Below are 12,126 nucleotides of genomic sequence, written 5' to 3' on the forward strand. Positions count from 1 at the left end.
ACTTTATTAAAAGATACAGCCTCTGAGTGTAGCAGACACCAATTCCTCTGCACAGTTTTACGAGGAAATCATTTTTATCCCTTCATCATGTAGGCCTATTTGTTCCTTGGTCTTATAGTTTATCCATTCTGAAACAAAATTACAGTCTCGTAAAAGACTGCAGTGGTGTTCTAACTATGTAATTAGAATTCAGTGTGAAATACTGTGGGCTGTTAACCAGAAGTGATTGTTTTGTTTAATTGCTGATTATAAAATAATATTAAACACATCCATTGATAAAACTTTTATAGGCAAACATTGCAAATATATGTGCAAATAATATCCATGGTATAATAATTAAGCTTAAGTATGAGCTTCTTTAATTTCATAAGTCTTGCTAAATGCTTGGTATTATTTTTCTGACTATATCATGGAGTATTTTAGTTCCATTAAGGTAACTTTTTTCAGTAAATGCTTGAGGTAATCTCACTCTGCATCCTCCTTGAAAAATCACAGGATCACAGAAACATTCAGGTTGGAAAAGTCCCTCAGGATCACCAAGTCAAATCATTAACCCTACTCTACAAGGTTCAGCCCTAAACCATATTCCCAGGCACTTCATCCAGATGACCTTTAAACACATCCAGGATTGGGGCTCAGCCACCTCCCTGGGCAGAACATTCCAATTCTTGACCACTCTTTCTGTGAAAAAAATGTTTCCTAATGTCCAGCCTAAATCTGCCCTGGTGCATCCTGAGGCCATTCCCTCTTGTTCTATCACTAATTACCTGTGAGAAGAGACCAGCACCAGCCTCTCTACAATGTCCTTTCAGGTAGTTGTAGACAGCAATGAGGTCTCCCCTCAGCCTCCTCTTTATTTCAAATGAAGCAGCCCCAGCTTCCTCAGTTGCTCTTCATAAGATTTATTCTTCAGGCCCTTCCCCAGGTACCTTGCCCTCCTCTGCATTTGCTCCAGCACCTCCCCATCTCTCTTGTATTGAGGTGCCCAAAAGCAGACATGATACTGGAGGTGTGGCCTCACCAGAGCTTAGTACAAGAGGACAATCATCTCCCTACTCCTGCTGGACACGGCATTTGTAATCCAAGCTAGGATGCCCTTGGCTTTCTTGGCTACCTGGTCACACTGCTTGCTCGTATTCAGTTGCTTGTCAATGTCATGGTGCAGATGTTATACTAATCAATCATCTTTCATAAGACATAAAACTGGTTTTGGTTAAGACTACATGAATCTCACAATGTCAAGACTGAAGTGAATAATCTCTCAAAATGTTGACAGTTGTATGCATTTACTTGAGAATGTTCCAACAGCAAACTTACTGACTAGATACTTTTGTAGACTTTTTAGAATTTTAAACTTCCTTTATATATTTTAGCCCTGACTAGAAATTAGATTACACATTTTTATTCCTGTGTTAATACAGGAAAGACAGATATTGAATGAAGATTGAAGTAAAAATTATCCCAGATTTCTGACTATTCAGAGAGGTTGGGTCTGTAATCCTATTCACTCTGATTTGCTCTCCTCTCATTTGATAAACACTTTACTTGAGATCCCTTCCTATATCCAAATTAGAATCTTCAGGATACCTAAACTAACAATTAATGAGGAAGTCTGCTAATAATAGATTGCTTTTTCAGTAGATTGTGATTTTGGTTTGATTGATTTTTATTATTTTTTTTTAAATACAGATTTGTATCACTGATCTTTCTAAATTGCAGCTTTAGTCCCAAATTCAGGAAAAATATTATTTAATACAGATATGACAGCTGCTCTCCCATTTGACATAACAGGACTTGAACCAATGAACTCCATAACTTAAAGCATAAACTATTACAGTCCTAGCAAAATGGTCAACATGTTGTTACTAGGGGCTGTAAGAAATTATATCCCCTGTGTAATAGCTCTGAAGGGTATTTGCAGTGCAGTCTCACCAAAAGATTGCTTTCCATAGGGGAAAAAATCCACCTCCGAACATTGGAATAGATCTGCAGCAACTGTAACAGGAATTCAGGTGTCTTGTGCATATGTGGGAACTTATCTGTAAACATATAGATACATGAGTTTTAATCTGATGTTGGATTTCACTTAGATTTTGTAACTAAATTCTTCAGAGCAAAAGTGTGTTGTAGATTTTATAGATTACTTTGTGGCCCCTGTAGAGCTCTCTGAATCCAGGAACTATTCCCTTCCCCAGCTGGTAACCTGGGAAGAGATCTCTTTTATTCACTGATTTTTTTCTGTTATATCTCTGTGGGAGCTTTCAGAACCAGCTCAATGAAATTTTGCTGTCAGGAGGTAATCTACTGCAACTGAGACTAGACAGACTTAGCAGTTGCTTGTACGAGGTGAGGGCTTCATTTCAGAGAAAAGAAAAATATCCTTGTCTAGAAACCAAAGCAAGGCCCCAAGAAGACAGAAAGAAAAAGAAAGCAAAAACAAACAAACAAAAGGTGAAGGGATTGGTGGGGAAAAAAAAAACACAAACCAAAACCAAAAACAAGTAAAGGCATTGGGCATTGTTTACTTAAAGATTTGTTGGGGTTTTTTGGTTGTTTTGTTTGCTTGCTTCTTTGTTTGTTGTTTTGGGGTCATATGGGATTGTTTTGGTTGGGGTTTTGTTTGTTTGGTGGTTGGTGGGGTTTTTTTGGTTGGTTGGTTTTCTTTTGTCTAGACATAAATACAGAGTTACAGGCAACTGTTGATTATAACAAAATGTTATTATAAGCAGATGTAAAGGGTATGGAAAGCACATAGATTTGTCTTGTTGGGGGGATTTTGTTTGTTATTTTTGTTCTTGTTGGTTGCTTATTCATTTGGGTGTTTTTTGTTATTTTGTTTGTTTTGTTGTTTTTTCCTTCTAATTATCCCCCAAATGAACCTGAAACATTTTTAGATGTAGTGATACTAGATGCTTTATAGAAATAAAGTCTTATGGTATCATGCAATATCTCCTTAGTTAAGTAAAAAGGCTGCTTCTAAGCATTTCCTATATTTTAAAAAAGTATCACTACCCATTACTACAGTCCCATTACTACAGGTTTTGAGAAATAATGGTAGGAAATTTACTGTCTTTCCAAAGATAACTGGACTCCTAGGAGATGCCCAGGTGACAAAACATTTCAACAAACTGATATGGGATGAAAATAACCCTCTCTAGTAACATGTTCAACATGAGCTGCCTCCCATTCTCACACCTCAGTAATATTTGAACTCATTAATTAATTGAAGCCTAAATTGAAGCCTAATTTCAGAGAGTGGTAGAGAACTTGATGTTCCATTACTAATTATATGTTGGCTAGATGTCTGTGGCCACGTTCCTGCTTATCTGCTGAAAGGCACCAGCTGTGGTCCCAACAACATCTTAGCTACGACATTTATTTTCTATCTCTGGAGTTAGGGTTTGGTAAAAAAGGTCTTGAGACTATAGTGCTTTCCTTCTGTTTGTTAAATTAACTTATAGTATCAGGTTTAAGAAGCAGAATAGAATCAATGAAAGATGTGGATATAAGGATACAAGTACACTGCATGAACAATAAGAACTCAGTACCACATTGAAATCCATAAACATGAGTGTGGCATCTCTTTAGCAAATAGACTGAGGAATAAAACTGTTGATGTTTTATTACTGTTGAGTACTAATAAATAAAGAGGAATTACATCTCAGCTCTCAGAGTTGAAGTAGAGCTGGCAGGAGACAAACAGTTTAAATAGATTTTTGCCTGTACTTTGAGAATGTTTGATACGAAAATTGCTAGGAAAGGCAGTAAAAATAGGATCCCTTTAAGTCTTCTGTGACTTCTGTGGGAACTATTCATAAATAAAATGGGTAGAGTTCAGAATAAAAATGATAAAACTGACATTTTTTTTTCTCACTGAACTTGCCAGTTGGAGGGAAAGATTCCCTAGCGAGCCATCTCTAATAATGAGAATATAGAGGTAAACGTTAATGAGAATAAATGTATTGGGAGCTTTTTGGAGGTTTTAAGTGCCAATAGATAATCTGCAGTTCTCCTTAACTGCAGGGGAAAAAGGGCTTCAGATCGATGGGGAAAAAAAGACTTGAAAATGTGGCACTCTGTTCCTTGATTTAAGTTCTCTGATGACCATGCTAGAAAAAGGAAAATTAGCACAATAGATAATAAAAAAATACAACCTCAAGAGGGCAGGCATTTTCCCTTTGCAATAATCAGAAAGTATGGGCAAGACATTTTAACAATAAAATTAAATATAAAGCTATTGAAAAATCAAATATGGCCTTAGAGTTTATGGTGGTGACCCTATTTCTTTTATAATAATGTTTAGAAGCTACTCTGTGCTAAACCTGATATATGATTCTTTGTATGTTACAAAATTTCTGTATCCACATGCAGAAGCCCAAAGGGACAATAGTAGAGGGAGTGTTATGAAAAAAAAAGTAAGGATTTAAATCCTTCTAAGATAAAGCTTTCAAAAGAGCAGCAGTTCTTTCTCTTTTGTCACACATTAGGCAAAGCTGGATGTTTGAAGAATTAAGCATGGAGTAAAATGCTGGGTAGTATCATCACCATCTAGATTTCAAGAGCAGCTTGGAGATTTTTTTTTTCTGGTTTGAAAAAAAAACCAAAACACAACAGTGGAAAGCTCAAAGGAAAGTAATAAATACAACTGTAGGTTTGTAAACCCTGGCTGTCATAGGGCATAACTGTTAAAGGAAACGTGACAATGTAATTTTCACAATCTGACTGTTTATTTCAAAAAGGATTGCTCCATCTCTTTTAACTTCTCTTCAGACATGTTCTTCCCCTTGAAGAAAGCAAAGTGAATTTAAATTGGTTTGATTATATATATTTGTTTTTACCCACGTGTATCTATACAAATATATTCAAACTGGTTGCATTACTTATAATAACTTACAAGAAACACATTGAAGTATTAGCTCTTAGTTCCATAGTTCTATTAAATTTGTCATTTTAATATAGACTTGTGGGACTTTGAATCTTGGTCTACCTTGCAAAATACAGTTAGAGATTCTTCTTGGTATATCAAGGGATGTGGTTTTGGTGGTTTTTTTTTAGTGTTGTTTTTGTTTGGTGTTTTTTTGTGTGTTTGTTTGTTTGTTTGTTTGTTTTTATATTACATGGTAAATTGCATGCAATCAGGGAAAGGTCATCTTTACTGCTACCAAATTAAAACCATATTCTCAATGTCACATTCAACAGGACATAAGACACACCAAAACACTACACGTTAGTACCACCACTCCCTGACTAAAAAGAAATATGGAAAAAAAAATGAACAAGAAAAAAAAACAGTAACAAGAAATAAGACAGGCAAGAGAAGAAAGAAAAAGGAAAAGAGAAAATAAGAGAAAGGGGAAAACATAAAAATGAAAAAGAAATATCAAGGGAAAAAACTCACAAAGAAAAGCAGCACATCTGAGTCACAATCAGAGAAAATTATTTACAACTGACTTAAATTGCTGCTGCCTTAGATTGGAAACCCAGAATTTTTGTCATGGAGGGGGAGCTTTTTAAATCTTTAGATAGATAGATAGAGATATATATTTACTTATCTGATGAAGTATTTACTTCTCTGATTCTTACCTTGCTTTAAAATCTCAACATTCTCTTTTTCAGTTTACTTATGCATATTTAAATGGCTAAACATTATTATTAATCCACCTGTGTCTGCAGAAAATGTTGATAATTTGTTACTGATTGCTTATCAAAGTTTGTCTAAAAGATTTACTGATTGTTCTCTAACTGCCCAGTATTTCCTTGGTGGGAAACTCAGTAATGACTCTTTTTAGTTACTTATAGATACCAATGGATTTGCTGCACTGCTGAATTTTTCCAAATGCAAGCAATTATATTTCTACACTGAATTTTGAACATAAAGTCCTGTGTTACCTATCTCACCTTTCAGGTTGTGATCAGATCACATACAGACAATGAGTAAAAAAATTCTTTTCTCCTTGAAATGAGAAAAGCTTAGGGGATTCCTACCTTCATGTTCCTGGCCACCCATTCATCATTTAGACCATTCAGACTAAAAATACTTGTGAAGATCATTTGAGAATTGAAAGGATCTAAAAATAAGGGAAGACACACTTAGAAAGTCTTCCATGAGTAATGACAGCATGCACTTTGTTAAAACCTGTGGTATATGCTGACATTATAGGCCATGACACTGACACAGATTGAGGTCTTTCCACTTTGCAGACACAGGAGTCGAGAAATGATGATGACCTCAGGCCAGTGATCCCAAGAAATGGTTCCAGCCAAAACTCCTTTCCCCACAGACCATCACATTTGCTGCCTGTGTCAGAGGTCTGACCACAGTACAGACCTGAGGGTATGTGTGTACAGATTTGTGTCCCTCATTGAAATCCAATGCAGTCCTCTAGCTACAGATGTCTTCCCACATTCCTGGCAAGCTGCATCACCTGGAAACTGAAAGAAACTACCATGGCAGAGTCAAAAAAAGCTCCAGGGCATGGCACAACCAGGGTGAGTGGTCCAGCTGCCATCAGGTGTCAGTGCTGGAATATTTCTGCAGAGTAGGATAGGTTTGTGTAATAGTCCCAGGTATGATGAAGCACTGATATTAAGATTTTTGCAGTGTTTATTACATTTATATTTTAATACTGCTATTATTGGGAGTATTTTGTCTGAGGAAGAAAGGTGCAGAAAAGTGTAACCATGAAAGAGCTCTTGGCAGAAAGTCTTGGAACTGGCCACTGTGCTGTGCCTATCCATCCCTGATACCATGCAGTTGTCTGTTGGATTAGATTCTGATCCTGTGAAGTTCAAATAATTTTTTTTCTTTTTTTTTTATTCTTTTAGTCTATGAAATTATTTGGAAGCTGCTATCACAGGTCATAGATTTCAGGAACCAGAAAGCTTGCTTTAGCATCCTGGGTTTTTTTAAAGCAAAAATCAAACAAATTGTTCATTTTTTTTCACTAAGCCAAAAACTGCTAGCAGCTTTTCCTCACTTGCTGTGTTATTTGTTTCCATATTTACAGCCTTGTATAGTCTGCTGAACAAGGGAATGTGCTACAACAAATCTCAGATGTAAACATGTCTTTTTCTCAGAGTTGGTTGAGATATTTTTGTTGCTGACACAATTTTATTTGTCTTTCCTTCCTCTCTTCCTTCTCCTTCATGCAAATGTTACAGAAAATAAATAAATAAATAAATGTAATCTCCTCTTACACCTTATTGCATTGTTAGCAGTGACAAACAACTATTTTTTTTGAGCAGTGAACATGCTGCCTTTTAGCACCATGCCTAGAAGATTTTCAGAGATGGCATGGTTTCCTTCACTCTCATGGAAATTCAAGTTTTATATCCTCTTATACCTGTGTAACTAACTTCTTGTTTCAGAGTTTGGTTGTTAAATTACTGCATTCTTTTAATTTCTATTTCTAGAAATGCTACATTAATATCATTAGCACAGGTAACAATAAGGTATTACATCTTACTTTTCATGTAACTTATTATAATGTCTGATATCAAAACAAATGTTAGAGTCTTTTCTGCTCAGCAGGAACTGAACAAAGCCAAGATTGCTTAGCTCTGAGTAATTACAAGCTTATCCACCTCACAGCACATCTTTCTCCAGTAATTGCTCACTGCACTGGCAAAAGGAACCAAGCATCCACCCTCAGTGACTAAACAGAAGCATTAGTTACACAGCAAGAAATTTTCAGGTGGTGACAATTTCTGGCACAAAAAAGAGGTAAGAATGCCTATGGTGGAGCAGCATAACCAAGCATATAAAACAGAGAAAGGCTTATCTGTCACATTGTCACACGTCTTCCTTCTTGACATCTTATGTCAAGTCAAAACCAGAAGAATGACTCGCACTGACAAGTGAGTAATGACATTCTGCAGCAATCCTGTTGCTAGGGACAAAAAAAAAAAAAAGCATGGGCAGGAAGCTGGAAGCTTTGCTCTGAATGTTCTCTTGGAATTCCTAGGCTTTTGCTTTATACTGTCTGAGCTACAGATCAAATTAGACTGCTAAGCCTGTTTTGATCCTTAAATGTAGGTAGACTGTATCTGGAAGATATTTAACTTGGAAAACCCTGAGGTGTAAAAAGTAAACAAAATCACTACACCTCTCTTATCCTTGGCTTATTTTCTTCTGACTATCAGACAGAAGACTAATTCTGTAAGTTCACTGCAAATTATGGGTAACGTTGAGTTCAGCATCCTCTCATCCCGTCATCCCACACTGAGCTCAAAGTCATCATCTTTATCTCTGCATCTCTATATGAACCAGTTGCAAAGATTTTCCCTATTTTATATAGACAGTTTTGAGGACAATGATTTCAAATCACCTACCAAGAAACCCGAACTGTATATATAAAATCTCTGACTAGATGTGTACCAAAATCAACAAAGCTTTTTCTCTTATCTGAAATGCACGCAAGCAATGCATGAAAGTCAGTTATTGTTCACCTCTGTGCTATTGGTTGCTTTGTCTTATAATCCTATGACATGATAAATACATTTTATGCATCGATATTTAAATTAGCATTTTCTTATATGTACAAGAGATTGGAAATTATTTTAAGGATTAATATATACTATGTGTCTGGATCATAATCCTTCATATATTCAGCAAATGTCAGCTGAAGAGCTGTATTAGAATGACCTTAGTTCTTTTATAATTTTCATTGTTTGTGCCTCTGTTTCTACAGAATGAGCACAAATAAATAAATCAATCTTACTGTATCAATAAAATTATATGCTTTATATAAGCATTAATATATAGCTTGAATCTTTAAATACATCATCATTCTTCTCCAGTGTTGCTTTAGTGTGCAGTATGGAGAGCTTTGCTATGATTTGTATTTATTCTGGGCATGTAGTTCCACTTGAAAGAGTGCGTATGAGGAATGTTCAAGCTATGTGGAGGGCACAGATTAAATGTCATCAGTATTACTGAGTTCAAATGCAAAGATCTTCCTGTGTTTCATCTGGTGTCTAGTCTCATACTGATCCAGAAACATTTTCATATTTTCACATTCTATTCTGGTCTCAGGATACTCTCCCAGATTTTTCAGGACAGGTTGCTGATTAAGAAGACTCTGTATCAGAAGGTGGAATGTTGGCATATAAATGCTTTTATTGAAATTATTTCCTGTAGGGAACTTAAAAAAAAAAAAATAAATAAAAAAATTACATAACATGTAAAGTATTTTAATGAAGTCTTTTAAATTGGAGAAGGAACTTCAAGTCTTTCCTCTTCATTAAAAGAATTTAAATGAAGCTTAGAGTAGGTTATTATTCAACATCTTGAGAATACTGACTATGCTAAATTAATCAGTTTATTTCTACATTGCAATTGCCATTCTTTTAACCGTGGAATGATAAAAAGGCTACGAGAACTCAGTCTTTCAACTTTTCAGTTATCTTTATGTTGACATTTCTTTATATTCCTATTCCTTTTTATTTACACTGATTCTGACCCTATTTATAATGACTGTAAAACTCAAGACTTTTACATCTGCATTTAATTTTAATGGAAGTAAAACACTATTTTATAATCCAAGAAAAGTCTTTCTTTTATTTTTTTCTAATGTGCCTTTTGTGTATGTGTGTTGTTTAATCATCCCGGATCATCTGAGGGTTATTATGCTCCTTAAAAACTTCTGCATAAGATAAGTGAGGTGTTACAAATAACGGCTCTGTTTCTCATCTTTAGGGTTTTATTACAAAGGTCAGTACTGAATGAATGAGTTGTAGAAATAAGGTGTTTAATAGCAGTGCACATCACTGCAGCAGCTCAGCCAAATCTGAGACTAGGGAAAAATCTAAGAGAAAGCTAGAATAGCTTTTGAAGGACAGACAAGGGAGTTGTTTTAATACAATCTTGGTGTTACACTTTTTAGTCTGACATAATTATTTTTTATCTAGCACATGTCTAACCTGTGCTAATATGCAAAGTTTCTTATCATGATAAATCCAAATCTATCAAAAAATTAGACATGAAAAATAAAAGGGTGCTGCCACATGCAGATATTGCAGAGTGGTAAATCTATGGTTTCACATAGCAAAGACAACTGTTTTCTCTATTTTGGATTTAGAGAAAGCTGACATTTCTGCTTGACAGTTAAAAGCCTCAGGAGATCATGGACAGTTTTGATGCTTTGTGGGTGGTCCAGACACAAAGCAGTGAAGTAAAACATTTGCCTGGGCCTGTACCTAGCTCCCCATGGTCTCTACCTTTTTGATATTTTTGCATACCATAACTGAGATATGAAAGCAGAATTAGGATTTCAAAATGCCCTAAGAATATATTTCTTTTCTTATGTCAATAAAGAAATGAAGAATGAGAGTTCTTTGGTGACTTCCAAGAAAAATAAAATTCAACAACACGTCCCCCGCTGAAGCAAAGTGTCCATTTCTAAAAAAAGAAACAAAAATAAAAGGAGAGATTACAGGAAATTACAGTAGCTTCTTTTCTAAAATAGATCTGGGAATAAATAGAAATAGATTGGACACTATTTATGTCTTTAAAGTAAATTTATAGTTGCATTAAGAGGTATTAACCAACATTTAATTCTAGGTAAGTATTCTGGGTGTCCATGAATCCACATATGTGCAAATCTATAACTGTGCAAATGTGTATACCAGCTAGCTTGCACATGTAATAGAATAAAGTATTCAGCACAAAACTAACTACAATATGCCTTGAATTACAGGGCACTTCATACACTGTGCAGACAGGTGATCGTATTTTCCGGAACCCTGGTATAATATCAAGAAAACATTTTTGTGTCTTATTTGAGTAGGATGCTATTTTCTCACAGTCTACTTGTAATTGATAATGACAGTCATGAGACACTGCTATATTTGATTTGTGTTATTCATTAAACTATAAGACTTAACTTGAATCTCCTGTCCAGTTCACATAATCTTTTCTATTCAGAGCTCTTGGATACTGAACTCCTTATGAGTATGACAACTGTGTGACATTATAAACTTCAAAGTGTCACTTATTAGGTGAGAAAAAGGAGGTTGTCAGGGACTCAAAGTTCAAAGAGAAGGAATACAGAAGTTGATATCTTAGGTTAGCACTGGGCAGGCATCAAAACACACATTTTTCAGCCTTTGGTGTACTTCATGACCTCTAGGTTTCCCAGGGAGGTGGCAAGCTGCCCAGGGAGGTGGTGAGTACCCCCTCCCTGGAGATTTTCAAGGTTAGGTTGGATGAGGCCTTGAGTGATTTGATCTAGTGGAAGGTGTCACTGCCCATGGCAGGGGTGTTGGAACTTGATGGTCATTAAGGTCGCTTCCAACTTACACCCTTCTACAAATCTATGAATATTTGGAGTTTAATTTTTGGGTGATTTATTTTATTTTTTTTTAAGTAAGTGATTAATTCTTTGAGGAATTACACTATCTTTGACCAATGTAATGACAAAAATTAGTCTCTGTCACTGGACATATTCAAGGTGAGGCTCAACGGGGCTCTGGGCAACCTAATCTAGTTGAGCCCCTGCTTACTGCAGAGAGGCTTGGACTAGATGACCACTGGAGGTCCCTTCCACTCCAGACCTCCCAAGTGATAACAGAATACAGAATACAGAATTAACAAGGCAATAAGGTCTCCCCTGAGCCTCCTCTTCTCCAGACTTAGCAACCCCAGCTCCCTCAACCTCTCCTCATAGTGCTTGTGCTCCAAACCCCTACCCAGCTTTGTTGCCCTTCTCTCGACTCGTTCCAGCAACTCAACATCTTTCCTAAACTGAGGAGCCCAGAACTGGACACAGTACTCAAGATGTGGCCTAACCAGTGCTGAGTACAGGGGCAGAATGACTTCCCCGCTCCTGCTGGCCACACTGTTCCTGATGCAGGCCAGGATGCCATTGACCTTCTTGGCCACCCGGGCACACTGCTGGCTCATGTTCAGCCACCTGTCGACAAGTACTCCCAGGTCCCTTTCTGCCTGGCTGCTCTCCAGCCACTCTGACCCCAGCCTGTAGCACTGCATGGGGTTGCTGTGGCCAATGTGTAGAAGCCAGCACTTGGATGTGTTAAATGCCCTTGGACTCTGCCCACCTGTCCAGCCTGTCAAGGTCCCTCTGCAGATCTCTCCTACCCTCTAACAGATCAACACTTGCCCTCATC

Source organism: Dryobates pubescens, chromosome 9 (genome assembly GCF_014839835.1).
Source record: "Dryobates pubescens isolate bDryPub1 chromosome 9, bDryPub1.pri, whole genome shotgun sequence".
In the NCBI taxonomy this organism is placed as follows: Eukaryota; Metazoa; Chordata; class Aves; order Piciformes; family Picidae; genus Dryobates; species Dryobates pubescens.